We start from the raw sequence: 22,422 nt of genomic DNA, 5'->3' as shown, positions 1-22,422 counted from the left end.
ACCAGCTGGTGTATGGCAGAGCAAGGACTCCATCCAGGCTCCCTGACCCCAGGGTCTGCATAGTTAACCCCTGGGCCATAGTATCTAAAATGGTAACGTTATCTAAGGTCTGGAATTTTTGCAGTTGCAATGTTCCCAGAGCCAAAAACAGTGGGTAGCACATAATGAGATCTTCATAAATGTTTGTGAAATGAATGAATGTAGACATGTGTAGACACACATGCATTACAGGGAGAGAACTTTGCCATCTCAGATACACTGAACCACATGGCGTTTCAGCTCGGGGTCCCCACTGTCTGTGTCAGAAGCCTCTGGGGCCTGTGAAAGCAGCACACACCATATCCTCGAGTAAGGATAAACTACCAGCAAGCAATGTTGGGTGCAGAGAGCATGGCCTTTGGGCCAAGCACCAGGCAGAGAATTGGAGCATCTGCTGGAGTCATTTTCCTGACCCTTTGTCCTTCTGCCTACAGTTCTCTCCCTTTCCCAGCACAGCCTGGAGGTTGGAGGCCTCTGTAGAAGCCTCATTGAAGAGAAGACAGTCTGTACTAGAAACTCGAGGATTAGAACTAGGATTAAATCCTGCCTTCTCACTCGGAAGTTGTGTGATCTTGGGCAGGTGTTCCAACCTCTCTGAGCTCCAGATACCTCTGGATTGACAAGGTCAGGGTTTCCTCCCTGAGAAGTAACTTTCTAACACCTTGACATACACACTATCTTGGCCTATGTCCCGGACCACTGGGCCAGTTTCAACCTCTCTGCTGGAGACAGCAGCAAGGTTCCTGGACCATCCCTGTGTTCGAAGTCCACTTCCCACTGCCTCCAGCGGCCTGTCTGCCATTCCCCAGGCCTCAGTGCTATTCTGCGGTGGGCACGGAAGTGTCCTTGCCCAGTCTCAGTTTTTATTTACTTTTTATTGTCAGCCTCAGTTCCTAAAATCTTACCATGTTATTAGAGGAAGGTATATTTTTGACAACTTTATCCACAGTTACTTTAAATCTAGGTGTCATATACACAGTGCCAAGACTGAAGATGTTTTTCAACGTAAAAATCCATTTTGATGATGAAAAGGCTGTTGAGAATCCCTTTTGAAACTTCATCAACCAGTACTCAGAGGACTTTTGGATTTGACTAACACAGAGGAATCGCTTCTCGGTAAAGGACCTCAGATCCAGATGTTGTCCCAATGGAAGAAAAAAAAGAAAGAAAGAAAAGAAAAAAAGAACTTTTTCCAATATTCCTTTATAAGTAAGCGGGTGCTGGGGATATGATGTCCACTTTACTGGGACAAACCAAAGTATCTTGATAAGTATGATTTTTTTCAACAAATAACCTGCTGTTGGAAATTTTTTAAAAAACAAACACAGTCCTGTAATCTCTGTCAAGTTCAGTGGTAAACTTGTATAAAAAGAACTTAAAGAACTTAAAAAGTCAACTGTCATCTGGGTACCAGTAAACTCAATGTAAGTGGTGATTCAGCAAGGGAGCTTAGGTTTCTAAAATGTACTTTCATTTTTTTTGTTAACAAGAAATGAGTTAACTTCTTAATAAAACCCAAATAAAATGTAAAATATAGTATGTATTAAAGGTTGGCATAAAATAATTTCCATGCATGTGAAGTCTGCACCTGTTTATCTGGGGGACTATCATCTCGCAGAAACCGAAAACCTCCTGACAACTTGAGTGTCTTGCTCTGCAAATTGGGAATGACAGCACCTACCTCTCAGAGTTGTTTGTTCACTTCCCCTGCCCCATATTCTAGGTGAACCCCCGACAGTGGGTGCTTAGTTCCCCAAGCCAGGATTTAGGCCCACGTGTGTGGCTCCTTACAGAACATCCTAAGTGACAGCATGCAGGCTTTGCCTCTGAAGAACAGCCCTTCCCTCCTTCCCTTCCTCCCTCCCTTTACTCCACACCTCCGCGTGAGTATCTAGTGGGCACGGGCCAGGGGCAATGCTCTCGTACTTGATGATACAACAGCGAGCAAAGTCTCTGTCCTCACCGCGCTTACCATGTAGAACAAGAAGAAAGATGTTAAAGGAACACACAGATGTCTAATGCAAATAACATAAAAGCGGAGATGGATGAGTCCCAGGCTTTTCCACCCTTCCCCCCTTTAAAACAATCCCCTCTGCTTTGCATGCAGAATTCTCTCCTTCTACCCCAGCCCAGGTGAGGGCATTCAGAGAGCTCCAGGGAGCATTAAATGGAAGGGGTGGCTCTAGGTCTCGCAGCCTCAGTGGAGACTGGTCACTGCCGCTGTCCAGAGTCCGAGCAAGCTAAGCGGGCTTGGGTCTGATCAGCATCCACCCACGAAGCGGGCAGGAGGGAGGGCAAGTGTGCAGAGGGACAGGCCACACTTCTTCCAAACCCATGCGTGGAGGCAGGCAGGTGCCCTGCTGTGACTGTGAGACAGGATTCAGGGGATGGACCAGCTCCAGGAATGGGTATGGAACAGATTCACATGGCCCAGGTCGGATTCAGGTCGCAGCCTGGTGGGCAGCTTGACTAGGCCAGCACCAGAGCACAGGCCCTGCCATGGAAGCTGGAACCTGTAGGCTGGGCTGCCAGGCTTTGGGCATGCAGAGGAACACACCTGGGGCTTTGTCTACGGCGCTGCCTGGTGGACAGTGAGACTGAATGGGGGAGCAGCAGAGCAGTCAGGAATGATGAGGACATGGGGTGGTCCTCAAGCCTGGTCCATCAGCTACGGCAAGCCTAGGTTGGGGATAAGGTGGCTGCACCATCATAGGGTTATTACACGGGTTTTCGGAAGCAGTCTTAGGATCAAATCCCACTCCTGCCCCTTCTCAGCTAGGTGACTTTTGGCAAAGTTTCCTCATCTGTAACTTGGGAACAGTGACAGGTGCCTTGCAAAGCTGTCTTGAGAATTGAAATGGTGAAATCTAAACCTCAAGCTAAAGCAAGTGGGGAGACAATGGTCACTGCTGTGAACAGACATATCAGCAGCGGCCGTGGTGTGTGACAGAGCTGTCCCCCCCCGCAGCATCATTCCATGAGGCATGGCTGGGTAGGCCGTGTGGGGCCAGCACATTCCCACCCTGCCCACCTACCAAGGCCTGTTTGTGTTAATGTCACAGCTCTGAAGTATTATCATCAGAGGCCATGAGATTTCAAAGGAGCTTCCTTTGCAGAGCCACGTTGCTCTGTCCATAATTAGCGCAAGTTTCCATGAGCATGACGATGAGGCCAGAGGGGCTGCCCTGCGGGCTGGTTTGTTAGTGTAAGACATTCCTGGGACTTCTGCGTAGCCTGGGCTGTGCTTCTCCAGCTCTCGCTCTCTGTGGCCCCTGCCCTCAGCAGCCCCCAGGCCCTCATTAAGGGATTAGCGATATGGGCCATGCAATCCCTTGGCCATCTGCTCGAGAACTGCTGGCTCTTTGCTCTGTCCCCCCTGAACCTTATCAGTGGTCCTCGCGCAATGTTTGTGCTGCAAAAATCAAAGTGGGTCTTGGGCGGAAATTATAGACCACTGGTGTCATGAGCTAATTAAAGACTACGGGGTCATATACAAGGGAGAGGACACAGATTTCTCTCACTGACTGTCCTTCTGCTAATGGGACATTGACAAGCACAGACCAGGCAGAAGGCTGAGAAAGCCAACAGCCCGTGAGAGTGTGATAAAGGGTGACAGTGACAGGTCTTGCTTCACCAAGTACAGATTAGGGGATGCTCCTATCAGGGCCCAGCACCCCTGTCACAGAGGGTGTGGCTGCTGGGCCTGGCAGCAGGCTAGGAGCACACCCCCAGCAGCCATCCAGAGCCTGAGGGAGGGGATCTGTGAGGGGACAGTCTCATGCCAATGGCAACACATTTATGACCTAGGAGGAAGTTTAGGACAGTTCTGAATGTCTACATCTCCATCATCAAAACGGATTAAAATTCAAGAACAATCTTGAACAATGGGAAACAGTCAGACAGGGAAAGACCAAAATGTAACCTTGAATAGCTTCTGCTGTTGTTCTCTGTTTACCAGGAGGCTGTGGGCTTCTTGAAGGCATTGCCTCCCTCACATGCGAGGTGGGGATCTGGGGTGATCTGAGTGAGTGATGGGAGCTCACACCCTTGCACTTGGGATGAGATAACATCCCCAGGTACCATCTGAGTGCTCCAACGCCCTCCACACTCACCTCAGTTCCCAGCCCCAGGCGGATGGACCAGAGACTCCACTGCTGAATCTAAAGTAAAGGCTGCAAATGTACGACCACTAAGGTCAATATCTGGTGACTTAGGTCCCAATGAGCGCGCTTGCCATGGGTTCCTGCACAGAGGGTGATCCTATCCTAGAGGACTGGCTCCATAGCTTCCACAGGCCAGGGAAGGGGTCACAGGAGCACATCCCCACCCAAGCAAGTGTAGTCCCTGCCAAGACTAGCAGTGCTGTAGTACCCTTGCCCACTTTCCTGTGGTTAGGACCCCCAGTGATGGCACATGTCATCCAGTTCGGAAAGATCATCAAGCCTCAAGACTGGGCAGCACCTCCCACTCAATGCGCCCATGTGGCCAGCCCCCTCCAGGGACACGCTTCGGCCTGGGTGTGGGGGGTATTCGAGGAAGGACTGCCCTGTTTGTCAGGGAGTGCTGGAAGCTGACACAGTATGGTACAATCTAATAATTCTCTGGGGAGACCTTCTGAGCCCCTCCCCCTTCCTTCAGCCATTCTCCATGCCCCCTTTTGTTGAGTATAACCCTCAATTTCTTTATTACTCAATCCAGCCTTCTCTGGCAGAGTAGCACCTACTATTTTCCAGGGGAGGCTTCTCAAACTAAGGCCTGTAGGTGAAATCCAGCCTGCTGTCTATTTTTAATGATAAAGTTTAATTGGAACACAGCCAGCTTAATCTGTTTATGCATTGCCTATGGCTGCTTTCTGGCTACGATGGTAGAGTTGAGTGGTTGCAGCAGAGATCCTACGGCCTGAAAGCCTAAAATATTTACTATCTGACTCTTTATAGAGAAAGTTTACTGTCTCCTATTCTAGGAGGTGTAGAAAAACTATTTTACTTTAGCCTCATAATGTCCCTGCGTAATAGACCCTGACTTTAATTTGAAGGAAAGCCACTAAGTCTTGGCAAAGTTAAATAGAACCCAGCTGTTAGGGAGGGGAGGTGGGCCTCAAACCCATGTGTGCTAACTCTAAAGACTGTCCTTTTGGCGTTTGTCTGGTTGCATATTTGGCAGAATAAGCTGAGGGTGGAACATTGCCTTGATCCTGTTGCTGGAGCAGGGCTAGAGCTTTTACACCTCCTAAACCTGCAGAATGTTTAGTAACAGCCCCCAACTTTCCCCATGGAAGTCCTGGTTAAAATGAAAAGATAAATGACCCTCTCCATATTATCCTCCAAGATCCAAAAAATTACTCATTCAAACAGCTCTTTGGTCTTCTCCTTGGGTTTGTGATGTAAAAGTGTATCAACCAGTGAGCCTTTTCCTCCTCCCTTTGATCCAGGCATTGTGTGTGCATTTGGAGCCTGAGCCAGGTGGGTAAGGTGAACCTGGATGCCCCATGAGGTCCTTTTTGGGGTTGGCAGGTATCTCCTCACTGGACAGTGGAGACACAGGATGAGGAAATTGATCTGTGGCTACAGAGAAGCTGTCAGAGACAGAACCTCTGGTTACTCAGTGATGGCCCTCAGGGAGTCAGGAACCCAACAGACGTCATCTTTAGTCTGCAGGATCGCCCAGAAAGCAGATGCGCTGGGCATCAGGGTGCCTCTTGTTCTCTCTATTGGCTTTCAAGCCTCTGAACACCCTTAGTGCTTGAAGAACTGGCCCCAGCATAAATGAGTTCTGCAGGATTCAGGACCCAGCTGCCGCTACAGACATGGAGCAGGGCACTCCAGACTCAGCCATATTCCTGCTGCTGCACCCACCTGCTTGTTACCTGAACTCTGCCATCCAGCAGTGAGCTCTGCCAGGCCTCACAGTGGGGTGGCGGGGTGTGGCCCACACCTCCCCACCACCCACCCCAACCTCCAAGTTGACTTCGGTGGTCAAGTTTGCTTTGATTCCTGCCTGTTCCCCAAGCCTGTGCTCCAGGCTTCTCTGTCAACCACCCCATCAGTTCAATAAATTCATTTTCTACTAAAGTCAGCCCACACCTGTGCAGAAACTGAGTTAGAGCAATTAGGTGTCTTGTCCAAAGTGATAACAGATGGGAAAATGCAGAACTGGGATTCAAACGCAGTTCCTCTGGCCCTAACAAGCACAGGCCTCTCTCGCTAGCCCACACCCCTCTCAAGGAGCAACACTGCTCTTTCTAGACCCTCAGAAATGGGCCACCTCCTAGATGCCAGGTGTGAGTGTCCCAACACCCTCCGCTCACTCTCCTCCCCAGCCAGGGCTTCTCTGATGGATTTTCCTGAGTCAGACTATTGAACTACCTGCCTTCCTATGAAACACCTTCAAATCCACAGAGGACAAAGTGGGCTCCAGAAATGAAAGTGGAGCGTTTCGCCGTGTGTGGAGCAGTGAGAAAGGGAAGGGGTGGTCTTGGAGAGTGCAGTTAGCCTGCAGTGGGCAGCCTGACCTGTCGGGCCCGGGGCGGGGGGGCACAGGGGCCTGCAGTCACAGGAGGTCCTTGGGGGGGACAAGGCCTAGTTGAGGAAGAGGGCAGAGGGCCAGCTCCCAGCACACCTGTCAGGCCCCACACATGGGGCCTTGGGGTCCCAGAGATTTCTTTGCAATGCCTAAAGCTTTGCTGTCTGAGCCTAAAGACATGTGGACAGGATAGGGCAGGATGGCATAGACTTGACCTCCTTCCCCTTGTCCCCTGAGTCGCACCCTCCAGACATGGACTGGCTGCACAGATGGGCTGGACACTCAGGGGGAAGGTCAGACTCGCCAGTCTGGGACCCTGACTTTGCTGTTCATGGCCAGGTGTCTGTCCTGAGTCAGACTACAGCTGTCAGCTGTGTTCACAGGTGTGTGTCCCCACAGAAGGTGACCGGCTATTCCAGTGGGAGTGTTGGGAGAAGGAAAGAGAAGAGTGTTCTATAGGCATCCGTCCTGCTGTGACTGTGTGTGGCTGAGTGCCCCATGCTCTGTGCCCAGGGCCACCTGTCTCTCCTGTTACGGGTGAATGTGCTGATAGGGGGAGTCCAGATCTTAGTTCCCCTGGTAGTAAAGGTGACCCTGCAGCTCCATCTCAGGAGTGTGGCTCCCTGAGGCAGGCTTTCACCCATAAGGGACTTGCCCAAGATCAAGACAGCAGAGCACTAAAGCCGAGCTGCCCCTCCAGCCCAGCTCTCACCAACCCCAGGAATCGAGAGGCCCCCACTTACTTCCTCCTGTGTGCCAGGGCTAAGCATTCAGCTTCATACACACACTTACCTGCATTTAACACCTCCAGTCATCAGCCCTGCTTGAATCAAGTTGCCTATCTGCCAGGGAAGTGGCAGAGGTGACTGCTCCTGACCAGTCACCTGGCCCCACTGGGCAGGAGCATCTCCCGGCTGGGAGCAGTGGGGGTGGGAAAGCCATTTTCTCAAGCATTGGATGGGGCTGGAGGGGAGCAGCCATGCTCTGTGGTGGGCTTTGGGAACACAGATTCCTTGTTCTGGGTGAGCGGTCATGAGGCAATCTCCATTTCCTCATCTATAAAATGGAAAAAGAACCTGAGAGTGCTGGCCTCATGACCTCACTGTGGGGCACACACAGGGAGGATCAGTCCCATGGTGACTGCTACTCACCAGGGCAGGTGCTCCAGCAGTGACGGGCTCGTCCACAGCTGTGGCAACCCCTGACACCCCCAACTTACCTTGTCATTGTCATCTGCATCCTCCCTGTCATTAACCTCCCCATGCCCCACGCCCTCCCTTTTACATCCTGTCTGGGCTGTCCGTGCCAGCTCACCAGCAGCCCATGAAAAGCCTGGACAATGATTGGAGAGAACAGTAATGAATACAAATCGTTCTCCGGGCACCGCAGAGCCAATTTTGGGTGATGCGGCCTCTGGGTGCTAACCATCCTTGGTCCTTCCTGGAATGGCTGTCAGGCCACCGAGGCCGCAGGCTTGATGAAGACGGATGATGGCCTGCGCCTGGGTGATGCTGTAGTAACACAGAGCCCAGCGTTTAATCAGAGCTCTGCTCTCTGCCAGAGCCGAGTAATTGGAGGCAGGTGCTAAGCGCAATTGAAATAAAATGTGGAGTTAATAAGGACAGTTGACAAGGATGTTGCAAGTCTCCTGTCCAAGTTTTCAACAGGAATTGGAAGGCAACTTGGAGACCTCAGAAACTATGAGTTAATTTCCTACGTTTCTCTTCAAAAACAAGTACAATCAACTTTAGGGTTTTTTTAAAATAAGCTTATTTATTTTCACATTTGCACTTCAAAAATAAGATGGTCAGAAAAGCAGCACATGTCTAAGATACTTACGATGGACTACAGGGGACACCAGCTCCATGGAGGCCTGCACACCCCTCTCCCCACCTTCATGCTCCCCACTCAGCCTCAGAGTCCTCCAGTCTGCCTCTCTGGCGGTCCCTTCCTCTTCCAGCCCATTCCTAATGGTCGCTGCACCCCCATCTTGATTCATCCAGGCATTGCTACCAGTGCAGTCTTGCTAGAATGCACAACTCCCTGCAGAAAGTTCTATTCCCTCCCAAGTAGAGCTAAACCCCAATTCTCCGTGGTCTTGCCTGAGCTGGGCCCCAGCCTTATCTCCCCCTGCTCCTGCTCTAGTCATGGTGAAAATCCTCCACCTTCTCAGAGGGTCCCTGCCACCTCCACTCTTAATATACTCTCTCCCTGGCCTGAAGGATCTTCCTCCCTTCTTCATTGGCATGCTCAGAGAGTGTCCTAAGAGCTGTCCTGAGCCCCGCGCCTGCTTCCTGTGCCCACCCATCCCACGGAGAGCACCGTCCATCACATCCTACCCTCGACAGGCTGCTGTCAGTGTCCTGTCTCCCATCCCACTAGACTCTGCAGTGCCCAGGTCAGTCCTGATGCCTGCAGGACTGCACCCCGCATGGCACCTGCACCTCGCAAGGTGTGAGGGAGGCACTGACCCACCCAAGGCTGTCTTTGTATCATGTGCTGTCACTTACTAGCCAGCACGTTCCCTCAAAGCCGCACGGGCAACTTTGCCATGGTCTGTGCCCACCCTCTTCATCCTCAAAACAGTCCCAGTTTGTGATTTCATTTCATAAATGACTGCCCCCCCTCACCAAGAACCAGAACTATAAGAGGCAGATGAAAGAAAGGAAAACAGATTCAAGCCTGAAACCTCCCCGCCCAGCCAGCAAGGTTGTCTCGAGTACCTCTCGGCTCAGTCTTCAGTGAAGTGACACCTGGTGAGGACGGGCTGTGGATTGTCCCCCTCACCAGCTAATATACCTGGAGTACACAGTCACCTGGAGAATGAGCCTCAGGGTGACCCACCTCAGTGTCAAGGGGACTCTTGAGGTCCATGAGACCCAGCTCCTATATGAGGGGACCATTCTGCAATCATCCCCAAAGTTGGAGTGCATGGAGCTACCATATGATCCAGCAACCCCACTGCTGAGTCTATACTCAAAAGAAAGAAAATCAGTTTATCAAAGCGATGTCTGCACCGCCATGTTTATTCCTGCAGTATTCACAATAGCCAACATGTGGTCACTGAGCTTGACTGATGCTCAGTGTCCATCAATAACTGAATGGATAAAGAAATCAGTGGACAATGGAACACTATTCATCCACAAAAAAGAATGGAATTCTGTCATTCATGGCTGCATGGATGAGCCTGGAGGATATCATGATAAGCGCAATAAGCCAAGCACAGAAAGACAAATATCGCATGTCCTCACTCATATGTGGAAGCTTAAAAACTGGGTCTCATGAAGATAGAGAGTGGGTTGATGGTTACCACGGACCAGGAAGGTTAGGGAGAGCAAAGAATAAAGAGAGGTTGATTGACGGGTACAAATATACAGTTAGATAAAAGAAACAAGACCTCATGTTCAATAGATCAATAGGGTGACAATAGTTAAAAAAAATCTATTGTACATTTCAAAGTAACTAGAAGAGAATAATTAGAATGTTTCTAGCATAAAGAAAAGACAAATGTTTAAGGTGATGAGTATCCCAATTACCTTGATTTAATCTTTACACATTATATGAATATTTCAAATTATCACACATACCCCTAAAATATGTTCAACTATTATGTCTCAATTAAAAAAAACTTGGAGTTCAACTTCCCCCAAGACACTCCAGGGAAGGGGTTTTGTGATGAGCAATAGCTCAGAGATCAGAAAGCCCCCTCTGAGTCTTGCTGACATCCTCCTCTCTCTGTCGGTGAGCTACAGAGCCACGATGGAAGCAAATGCTCCCTTCCTCTACCCTCGAACGGAACAGTCCCTTCTGGACATGGTTCCAGGCCCATCTTTCTCCTGCTCGGCCACAGTGCCTCTTCAGAGGACCTTGGTGGGGTCTGCGCAGCACCGAGGAGGCCTCACTCCATTCAGGCAGTTCTGCCTCTATGGAAGACAGCAGCTCAGAGAGTCAGAGAGTGCCCTCTGGAATCTTTTGCAGCACTGACTCACACCCAGTCATGGCCTTCCCTCTCCTCACCCAAGTCTCTGACCATGTGAGGGGCTTTGCACACAATGTCCCTGATTCTCTTGCATCCTTGTCCTCAATCCAGAGTGGATTCAGGGAAGTGCAATTCAGGCTGTGCTTACTTCAGGCCCACTTGGGCCTGCCATCTGCTCTTCCCTGCTGCTCCTGGGGGAGTCCGCCCACCTCCCCAACATCCCCAGCCCCGTCTCCCCTGGCTCCAGGCTCCATGCAATCTGAAAGCTCTACAGGCAGCTCAAACTCAGGTCCCAAACGGAACTCATTATGGATCCCTCCAAACTCACTCCTCCTCCATCCCCTGCTCCAAAGAATGACATCACCACCAGCCGGTCCCCACGCCAGAAACCTGGGAATCATTTGAGATGTCTCTGACCCTCATCTCCACCCCCAGCAATCAGTCAGCATTGCGGCTGCACTGGCCTGAGGTTTCCTGAGCCCAGCCCATCCCCTTGCCCACTGTCATTCCCTGGCTCAGGCTCTCATCTTTTGCCAGGGCTGTTACCGCACCAGCGCCCTCACTGTCTTTCTGATTCTAAGCTGGCTCCCTGCCAGTCCTCCCACAGCACAGGTCTCAAGATGATCTTTATAAAGGTCCAACATGGTGCGCCATTCCAGCTCTAAATCCCTCAAGGGCTCCCCCTACATTGCCAGAACTCAAATGTCTTGACACAGCAAGGGAGAACCTCATGACCTGGCTCAGGCCTGCTCCCCTACCTGGGAGCCTTTCCCTCCTGCACACTCAACACTGCTTTTCTCTCACTTTGACCCCTTGTATTTGGACTCCCTTGTCCTCCATCCTCATCCCTGGGCAGTGGCTCTCAAACCTACATTTGCATCGAAATCACTGTAGGGGCTTGTTCAGGCACACAGAACACTGGGATCCCCTCAGGGTTGCTGACTGGTGAGTTTGGGGTGGGACCTGAGAATTTGCATTTCCAATGTCAAGTTCATACGATGGTGATGCTGCTAATCTGGTGGTGCCACACAGCACCACCACTAAAAGCCTTCAATAAGGGATCGAAAGGACCCAAAACTGTTAGCTGAATGAAGGAATGCATGAGTGGGATACACTCTGGCCAGCCAAAGTTTTGCAGCCACTCCCTAGGACTCTGTTGACCGGGTCTCACGTATGTGAGTAATCTGGGGTGGAATTTCTGAATAAGTTAAAAGAGACAAAGCTACATGTTGCCTTTATCAGGGTTAGGGGGACCCCTGTGAGTTCCTCTCCGAGGTCAGGTCCCGCTGTGCGCCCTGAGGGTCAGCAACTTTCCCAGACGCGGAGGTGGGAATTGGAGGGCCTGGGCCTGGGACCTCTGAATGCATTCCCGTTACATCATTTGGATTTCTTTATAGACTGAAGAGTTTACAACATCATCAAAACACATGTTTTTGTGATTTTCCAATAGCCCTGATTCCTGCTACTATGTCCTGTTCCCAGGCCACCACTGAGCATAGCAGACAGATGCCAGCAAGCATCTGAGCTCTCAAATGCACACAGCATGTCCCTTCTCATGGGCAGGAGCTTTGGAAAATGGAACACTGGATGTGAAAGACCCAGAAGGGGCCCTGTGAGGCTGCAGAGAAGGGGTGAGGGTGAGGCCAGCCTGCCCAGCCAGGCCGTAACTGTGGAGACTCCGTGAGTTTCCAGAGTCGTGATCAGCATGAAGAAGCCCTTGGGGCCCAGCACAGCCATGATGGCCAGCACGGTCCGCCTGCATCAGCCACTGAGGGCCTGGGCCATGTGGAACTCACTGGGGTAGCGCTTGTGATCCCGCTCCTCAGCGTATCTGGACTAGGAAACCCCATGGTGGTCAGGACATCCAGGGGAGCTGACATCCAGGGGAACTCTCCCTCTCAGACCCACCAGGCTGAAAGGGCAAATTCCAACCCTCCTTCAGAAAGGGAGTTCTCCCTGAGTCCTTGAGATCCACTGCTCTCTTGGGGTGCTGTTACAGGCTAAACTGTGTTTACAAAAATTTCAGATGTTGAAGTCTCAACCCCCAGTACCTCTAGTCTTTAAAGGCATGACCGAGTTAAAATGAAATCATTAGGCTGGGCCCTAATCCAGTATGACTGGTGTCTGTATAAGAAGAAGAGATGGCTGGGCGCGGTGGCTCAAGCCTGTAATCCCAGCACTTTGGGAGGCCGAGACGGGCGGATCACGAGGTCAGGAGATCAAGACCATCCTGGCTAACACGGTGAAACCCCGTCTCTACTAAAAAATACAAAAAACTAGCCGGGCGAGGTGGCGGGCGCCTGTAGTCCCAGGTACTCGGGAGGCTGAGGCAGGAGAACGGCGTGAACCCGGGAGGCGGAGCTTGCAGTGAGCCGAGATCCGGCCACTGCACTCCAGCCTGGGCGACAGAGCGAGACTCCGTCTCAAAAAAAAAAAAAAAAAAAAAAAAAAAAAAAAAAAAAAGAAGAAGAGATGAGGACACAGATACTCAGAGGGAGGACCATGTGAGGACATAGCAGAAGGCGGCATCTACAAAGCAGGGAGAGAGGCCTCAGGAGAACCCAGCCCTGCCGACACCCTGATCTTGGACTCGTAGCCCTGTGGGAACTATATGGGAAACTGTGAGAAAATGACTTTCTGTGGTTAAGCCCCCTAGTCTGTGATTCTTTGTTTCTGTAGCTCAAGCCGACTAAGACAGACACTCCAGAGCCCTGGCCAATGCGGGCCTCTCTGCTGGGTGAGGAACCAAGCTTAGCGTGCCTCGTGAAGGGGTTCAAGGGTGTCCCTGAGGCCTGTGTCCACTGCCTGCTCTGTGTTCCCCCTGGGGAGGGCCCTTCAGCTCTGTCTGCCCTGGGCATCTCAGCCCAGCCCTGGCGTCCCATCCCCACAGGGTGAACTGCTTGAAATGGAGATGTGCTCATTGAGAAAGGGGGCTTGAGCCAGGTTTCCAGGCAATGCTCTCTTGACTGAGCCCCAGACAGCAGCGCTTTGGGCCCTGTCCCCCAGGTACAGCTTACTCCCCTGGGGCTGTGCAGAGGATGCGGGGCTGTTTCCTGGAGCTGATCCTTGGTGCCACCTAGCCCTTTTCTCTCTGGCCTGAGCATTAGCCCTCTCCCCAAGGGGGTCCTGCTTCCTACCCCCAGAGGGATGCGCTTCCCTTTAACTTCTTGCTTCTTCCACGAGGATCTGGAAGCCACCTTGCCTCTGGGTGGGATCTGAACCACACACCCATAGCTGGAGATGCTGCCATGGAGGGGAGAAGGAAGGAGGTGAGGTAAGAGAAGGGGTGGGTGACAATTCTCTGACACCAACCGAGGACTCACAATTCAATTCAATTCTGACACAACTGCCTCTAGCTAGCACAGACCCCACAAGCTAGGGGCTCTGCCCTGCAAGACTGCACCCACTTCTGCACCGAGTCACACTGCTCCCACACTGCCGCCAGGCTGCTGGGATGCCGGGTGGGGGGCTGCAGAGGCAGGCAGGGGCCCTCAGAGTGGTGTTAGGGCACCCCCCACCCTATCTTCTAAGTGACAGGGAGAGTGAGGGGGGAGGCGGCACCCATGAAGAAAGGCTGTTATGCTGTCCACATGGAGAGTCATACAGGAGATTACAGCGCACAGCCTTGGGAAAGTGCTCACTAAACAGTCCTTGAATGGAACTGGGCGGGGCCTGAAGCAGGAGGGTTAAGGGGAGCCTTCCATGTGTCCGAGACCTAAGAGCAGGACTAACTTGGTGACCGGCCAGCTGGGTGGGCAGAGCAGGGGCTCCAGGCTTCTGTCTGGGCTGTGAGTGGCCTTGTGGATGCAGGGCAGGGGGGCAGGAAAGAGCGTGGAGTGGCAGCTTCATTGCAGACGCACTGAGGATGAGGACACGGGAGCCTGGGCAGGGGTAGCCATCGGACATGAGGACACCTGTGTCTGGAACTCTGAAGTCAGAGCAAGAGACAAAGATTTGGGGCTAGCCATACCATGGCTGCCGGGGAGGGCCTGCTGGGGCTGTGATGGAAAAGTCTTCTGTACAGCCCTGTCCCCGACCTCCCATCCCTGGCTTTCTCCCTCTCCCCAGGGCACAGCTTCCCAGGAAAGAAAAGCCGATCCCATGAAGTATCGGTGGTGCAAGCCTGGCAGCATCTGTAACGCTCTCACTGTGCCGTTCCTTGTTGGGGTAAGACAGTCCCACGAGCAGGCTTCTCCAAGGACTGGGAGAGGCTGCCCTGTGGAGCACCTGGCCCACAGGTCCGTACGCCCCTCTGCCGCACCCTGGCTGGGGTGGGCACTGGTTATCCCTTCCCCATTGGCCTCAGGATCCGGGTTGCCTGGCTTGTGGAGACTTGTGTCATGCTCTTCTGATTAGCCAACTATGGAGCCTTCCAGAAGTGCAGGGCGACAAGCCTGTCCCCCTGAGCCCCATCAAACCCCCTAGTGCTTCCCTTCCCACTCCAATACCTCTGCATCTGAAGCTCCATCTGAGGCTGGGAGACTCCTGGCTTCTTCCCAGGGCTCTGGCATGCCTCACCCTGGCAGCATACCCTCAAAATGTTAACACAAGTGTGTTGGGGCACTGATGCAATCGATGGGGAGAACCTGGCAGGTGTGGCATCAGGCTGGCAGCTTCTGACCAGCCCCATGACCCCTGGGTGGCCACAGTTCCCTTCTCTGCAAAGAAAAAGGTCATGAGTGACCCCCTCCTCTGGTGGGGTGAAGCTTTGAGGAGATGGGACCCTTGTCTGCCTGGTGCCCAGCTTCCACTGGCACCAGCGGGCATTCAGTGCAGGACTCCCTTCTGCCCTCCCCCTCCCCACCCCCCTATCCAAGTTGACATCCTCACTGCAGTCCCTGTAGGGGGCCCAGAAGGAAGGTCCAGGGCTGGGCAGAGGGCTCACTGGATAGCCCAGGATCCCAACTTCCCACTTGCTCCACCCACCAACACCCTGTGGGCGAGCACCCCCCAGAACCCAAGGACCCAGGGCAGCAATCCCTCCTCGAAACTGCTGTGAGGCCTGATGGTGAAGTCAGCGGCAGTGGCCGGGCTCCTGGCTTCCGGAAGAGGCCCGCTGGGAACTCCAGGAAGGGAATGGCGAGTGGAAGGTCCTGATCTTCTTCATGTGTGTGAATGGAAGGGCTCAAGGCAGGTGGACCCCATGAGGAGCCTGGGACACAGGGGCTGGGCCCCAGGAGTGAGAGGTCGGGGAGGCCGGAGCCAGTATGCACTGGGTGCAGGTCCAATCCGGCTGAATCCTCACCCTCTTCACGGGACGTGGGCACTCTCATGAACCCTGTTTTACAGAAGATGAAACTGAGGCTCGAGGAGGGTTAGCTCCCTAGGCTCGAACAGCTGGGGGCAGAGCTGGGATTAAACCAGGTTGGATGGGGCCAGGGACCCCGGGTGAATGCACCACCCACGATGCCCTGCATAACCATGTGGAGATGGGCACAGTGACCGGAGGTGGCCTTGGGGGTCGGTGACATTTGCAGGCAATAGTATAGCTCTGGTTCTCTGTAGTATTTCCTGCAGGTAGGCAAAGGGCAGATGGGGTCTCTGCCTCATGGTCCTGCAGGGAATCTGCATCTTAGCGCTGGAGCACCTGTGGGCACCTGATCTTGTCCAGCTGTAGCCGCTGTCATCCCCAGGAGGGGCCAGAGTGGCAGACAGACTTCCGTGTCCCTCCTCAGGAAGCTGAGGGTGAGTGGGGCTCACAGGCCTCCACCCAGCCTGGACTCCTCTCTCCCAGGCTTCTGGGAGTTGTCCCAGAGGTAAGGGAGGGCCCAGAGTCCAGCCTGTCCAAGGGCCACAGACTTGGATTCCTGCAAGGGCCAGGAAGGATGAGTAAAGGCTGATGATGGGGCCTGGTGGGGGCTCTGGCCACCAACAAGCACGAGCCTCTAAGAAGGGTGCAGTCACTGACTGTGCATCTGTGGGCTACCAGGCTATAGCCTCATATGGACAGGGTCAGACGAGTCCCTACTCACACAGGTCTGGGTTCACAAAGCCCTACAGCCACCCTGCCGCACCACACAGGGAAGGGAGCAAAGGCCCCTGACTGCAGAAGCCCCACCCCATCTGGCTTCAGTCTTCTCAGTCTTCTGTTTCTGGTCCTGAGGCCCCATATGTTCCCTGCTCTGTGCCCAGCACACCCTCCTCCACCAGACTCCCTCTGAGAGCAGGGCACAGGCAGCAGGCTATGGAAGTGAAGGGCTGTAGAGTTAGGCCTGGCTCCCTCCACCTCGCTGCTGTGTGACCCTGGGCAGGTCCTTAACCTCTCTGAGCTTCAGTGTTCTCACTTGACAGATGGGTGTGAAGATTCAAAGCAATAATGTGTGTCAAGTGCTTCACATGGAGCAGATGAAGCCTTCCTTTCCTCCCTGAAATTAACACATGCAGCCTTGGGAAGTGGGAGTCAGGCATAATATTAAGTCCATGCTCAAATGGGATGTGGGTCTGATGGCAGAGGTTTCCAGCTGGGGCTCATCTGTTAACCTTGAACTTCTGACCCAGAATAGAGCAGGATATGCAGGTTCAGCAGCTGAGGGTGTGGGTGGGGAGTCAGGGGAACCTGCTTCCCAGAACCTGCCTCTGGCAAGGTCCTGATTGCTGCGCAGGCGAGCAGCACCACCTAGTGGGCGTGCATAGTGCCATGACTCAGGGTACTGATTGTTCTCACACACGCACATACTTAGGCACAGAGCTGTGAACACACACCTCAGGCCCCTACCCACACCTTCACCCGCACACAAATGTCTCCTAGCTTCCTACCCCTTGGATCCCATCTTGGAGATGAGCATCAGCAGCCATGAAACCATGCATCTTTTCTCTTTCCAAAAGCTGATTTGGGGATTGTGTGAGGACAGCCAGGTAGTCTGAAATGGAAAGGGGGTGCGGTCACATTTGCTAAGGGCATACTAGTGCATGCCAGGCTCCAAGCCATGAGGGAGGTGTCACTGTCATGCTGAAAGGCTAAGAGCTTGCCCAAGCCCACCCAGTGAACACAAGACTGCAAGCCCCAGGGTATGCATCTAGAAGGCCTGGTTCCTACAAGCTCCACAAATTATTCCATCATAAAAAAGGATTTTTCTGGATCCTTTAACTTCTTTCTTGAACTCGGTTTTATTTGAAGTGGAATCAACTTTGCTCATAATTCTATTTAGCGTCCTGAGATGATTTTCTAAGTAACAGCAGAACCTGCATTCTCAGCAGCCATTGTCGAACCTACGTTGTCCTCCTCCTCCTTCTCCTCCCAGCAACAGTGTGTGTGTGTGTGTGTGTGTGTGTGTGTGTGTCAGAGACTGTGTGGTTTATGTGTGCACAAATGTATATGTGCAGGTGTGTGTGGTTGTGTGTGTATATGTGGTGTGTGTGGTGACGTGTGGTGTGATATGTGTGTGTGGTGTGTAGTGCGTGTGGTGTGTGTGGTATAGTGTGTGTGGTATAGTGTGTGTGGTGTGTGTGTGTGGAGTGTGGAGTATGTGTGGCATGAAGTGTGTGTGGTGTGTGTTTGTGGTATATGTGGGGTGTGTGGGGTGTGTGTGGTGTGTGTGGTGTGTGCACGTGTGGTGTGTGTAATATGTGGTGTATGTGGTGTTTGTGGTGTGGAGTGTGTGTGTGGTATGGAGTGTGTGTGTGGTGTGGAGTGTGTGTGTGGTGTGTAGTGCGTGTGGTGTGTGTGGTATAGTGTGTGTGGTATAGTGTGTGTGGTGTGTGTGTGTGGAGTGTGGAGTATGTGTAGCATGAAGTGTGTGTGGTGTGTGTCTGTGTTATGTGTGTGGTGTGTGCACATGTGGTGTGTGTAATATGTGGTGTATGTGGTGTTTGTGGTGTGGAGTGTGTGTGTGGTGTGTGTAATATGTGGTGTATGTGGTGTTTGTGGTGTGGAGTGTGTGTGTGGTGTGTGTAATATGTGGTGTATGTGGTATTTGTGGTGTGGAGTGTGTGTGTGGTGTGTGGAGTGTGTGTGTGGTGTGTGTAATATGTGGTGTATGTGGTATTTGTGGTGTGGAGTGTGTGTGTGGTGTGTGGAGTGTGTGTGTGGTGTGTGTAATACGTGGTGTATGTGGTATTTGTGGTGTGGAGTGTGTGTGTGGTGTGTGGAGTGTGTGTGTGGTGTGTGTAATATGTGGTGTATGTGGTATTTGTGGTGTGGATTGTGTGTGTGGTGTGTGGAGTGTGTGGAGTGTGGAGTGTGCATGGTGTGTATGGCATGGTGTGTGTTATATGTGTACATGGTGTGTGTGATGTGTGGTGAGATGTGTGTGTATGTGGCCTAGTGTGTGTGGAGGGCGTATGGTGTGTGGTATGGTGTGTGTTATATGTGTAAATGGTGTGTGTGATGTGTGGTGAGGTGTATGTGATATATGTGGTGTGCTGTGCATGTATCATGTGTGTAATGTGTGGTGTTTGTGGTGTGATGTGTGTATGTGGACTGTGAGTAGTGTGTGGTGTGCATGTGTGTGGTGTGTGTGATGTATGTGTGTGTTGTGGTGTGTGTTGTGCATGTGTGTGGTGGGTGTGGTGAGTGTAATGTGTGGTGTGTGTGGCAAGTATGTGGTGTGATGTGTGTGGTGTGGTGTATGTGATGTAGTGTGTGTAATGTGTGGTATGTGTAGTGTGTGGTATGCATGTGTGTGGCATGCCTGTGGTGTGGTGTGTGTGGTGGGTGTGGAGTGTGTGGTGTGTGTGGAGTGTGTGGTGTGCATCTATTTGGTGTATTGTGCATGTGTGATGTGTGTAATATGTGGTGTGTGTGATGTTTGTGGTGCACATGGTGTGTTGTCTGTGGAGTATGTGGTTTGGGGTGTGTGGAGTGTGTGGTGTGTGGTGTGTATGCCTGTGGTGTGTATGTGTGTGGTGTGTGTGGTGTGTGTGTGGTGTGTGGTGTGTGGTGTGTATGTGTATGGTGTGTGTGGTGTATGTGTGTGGTGTGCTGTGCATGTGTGGTGTGTGTAATGTGTGGTGTGTGATGTGTGTGGTGTATGTGGTGTGTTGTTTGGAGTGTGTGGTGTGTTAGTGGAGTGTGTGGTGTGAGGTGTGTGGAGTGTATGGTGTGTATGTGTCTGGTGTGCTGTGCATGTGTGGTGTGTGTAATGTGTATGGTGTGTAATGTGTGATGTGTGTGGTGTGAGTGCGTTTGTGGTGAGTGGGGTTCGCGGTACCAACAGGCACTCAGAGTGTGGTTAAACCCCTGCTCTGCACCAGATGTCCTGGGCGTGCTTCTGTGGAACCTGTGCCTGGACTGCAGGCTGCTCCTGGCGCCTTGTTTCTAATGAACAGAACAAGGCAGAAGTCATCGGCCGCCACTTCCAAGAATAGGTTACAAAAAAAACCCTCCAGGTTCTGCCCTGGATGCCTCCTGCCCACTCACTTGCCTGTTTCAGGGAAAGCCAGTGGCCAGGCTGTGGCCTGGAGAGGACCACGCAGCAGAGAACTGAGCTTGGCCTCAGCCAACAGTCTGCAAGTGATCCACCAGCAACTGCCTGAGTGTGCTTGGAAGCAGAGCCTCTGTGTGAGGGGAGCCTGTGGGACACCCTGAGGCAGAAGACCTAGCGAAGCCACCCCAATCCTCCATAGGAACTGTGTGAGGATAACTGTTGTTGGAAACCACCAAAGGACGGGCAGTTTGTGACACTGCCACAGAGAACTAACTCAATGGGCCTTTTCTGTCCCCTTCTGAGCCCCACACTCCCTGCTATAAAGTAGGGATTGGGTCACAGGTCATGCTTGCTTAACATGGTGCTTGGGAGCAAAGAGAGACTCAACACAAGTTCCCTTTTTCCTGTCCACACTCAGAGGCAGGCTTGGATCCTGCTCACCCAGCCAGGTGTTATGAAAAACCCTAAGTCAGGCTCTGTCCCACAGCTGGGGGCTGACAAACAGCACCGCTTTGCCAGCCACAGCAGCTGGAGAAGGAGGTCGCCGGCACCAGGACTGGAGAGCAGATCTGATGGCGTCAGCTCGGGCTTGCTCCGTCCACGCCGGGCTGGAGTGTGGCCATCGCTCCCAGCCACAGAAGCTCATTGATCTCCGACCTCCGTGGTGGGAACAGGTCTTTCTCCAGGACGGGCCCAGGCACCTGCATTCGGACAATCTGCGGGTACTCTCTAGGCCAGGACAGCCCCGATGGAAGGCTGACGCCCTGCCTTTGGCACGGTGAGTCTAGGAAGAGGCACCTAGCCACTGCCCACATCTATGGGAGACACCCCTAGCCAGCTCCTGATTCCCTAGCCTCACTCAGGCACCTCCAAACACTCCGTCCAACTTCCTGACTAAGGGGCAGGAGGCAGCCTCCCACCCCCACAACGCTCGCTGCTGCTTCAGGCTAGCCCAGCGAACGCCATCTGCAATCCCACGGCATGGACCCCAGGACCCTGACTCTCCGGGGTGGGCCCCGAGAGGAATTTCAGAGCTGCTGTCTCCCGGGGAGGCTGGCCAAGCCCCTTTTCTCCTGCTCTTCCTCCCGTCAGGCACGGCAGTCCCTTGCTCTGGGAAAGTACAAAGACCTCACCTCTGAGACCCCTCCACCTTCGAAGTTCTAAAACCAGGATTCTCGCATGAGTCACCCTAACAGCAACCCTGATAAGATGTTCTTCCTACTTTCTAGATAAGGAAAGTCAGACTCTAAGGCTCAGAGTTTTTGGCAAGATCACACAGAAAGGGAGGCAGTCTTAAACATGGCCCCAGAATCCCTTGACCTTCCTTCCACTGAGGGGTGGGGTTTATGCCGTCTCTTTGAGCCTGGGCTCTGTGGCTGCTTGGCCAAGGAAACACTGTGGACATGATGCTGGGCCAGTTTCCGGGCTCAGGCTGTAAGAAACCTGGTTTCTCTTGGAACCCAATCATCTTTCTATGAGGGTGCCCAAGTGGCCCAGGGAGAAGAACCTGGCTTGGCCCCCTGCTGACAGCCATGCAGTGTGCCATCTTGAAAGCGGACCCTCCACCCCACCTTGCATTGCCCAGGTGATACCATGGGGAGCCATCCCCACGAAGCCCAACCCACACTACGTCATGAGCTAAATAAATGTGTTTTTTTAAACCACGAGGTAATTTTAAAATTCAGGGTAATTTTAAGTAACTGATACAGCAAGAAATGATGAACACAGTTCAGATGATATCCAAGTCCATGGTCTTTTTGATTCCAACCATGGCTGCCTCTCTGATTCTCATTGCATTCGTCTGAATAGCTTATTAGGGGAGGAACAGAGGCCTTGAAAAGACCCCCAAACTGAATTCCCCTTCCCCCAGGGACAGCCCCCACCAGGAAATTCCTTTCAGGGCTGTCCTCGCTGCATTTCATCTCTAGCCCCGTGGCAGGGGTAGAATTCTTAGATGACCCCTAATGACTGTCGTCTTTTTTATAATTTTCCTTGAGTGAGTAAATGTGAGTATTAAAATCTATCACTCTCATGATTATGTTACTAATTTGGGGCAAGGACTTTGCAAACGTTATGAAGGTTACTAGTCTATCAGTTGGCCTTAAGGAGATTTTTTCTGCGTGGGTCTAACCTAATCACAGGAGACCTTTAAGAGTAGAACATTTTTTTTCTGGTGGTGGGAGATGAGGTAGTCAGAGAGACTTAATGCTTAAAGAGGCTTGTACACTAGGGAGGTTCTCCTCTCCTGAGACAGAGGGGCCATGGGGCTAGGCCCTGAGAGGAGCCTCTAGGAGCTGGGGTGGTCCTTAGACATCAGCCAGCAAGAAAGTGAGGACCTCAGTCCAACAACCACAAGGACATGAATTCTGCCCACAACCTGAATGAGCTTAGAAACATTTTTTTCCCCCCAAATTGTCCAGAAAAGAATGCAGTCCTACCAACAATTCAATTTCAGTTGTGGGTTTCTGGGCGGACAACCCAGTTGAGCCCACCGGGACCTCTGAACTACAGAACTGT

This window comes from Chlorocebus sabaeus, chromosome 9 (assembly GCF_047675955.1).
Source record: "Chlorocebus sabaeus isolate Y175 chromosome 9, mChlSab1.0.hap1, whole genome shotgun sequence".
Taxonomy (NCBI): Eukaryota; Metazoa; Chordata; class Mammalia; order Primates; family Cercopithecidae; genus Chlorocebus; species Chlorocebus sabaeus.
Note: the sequence above shows the minus strand (reverse complement) of the source record.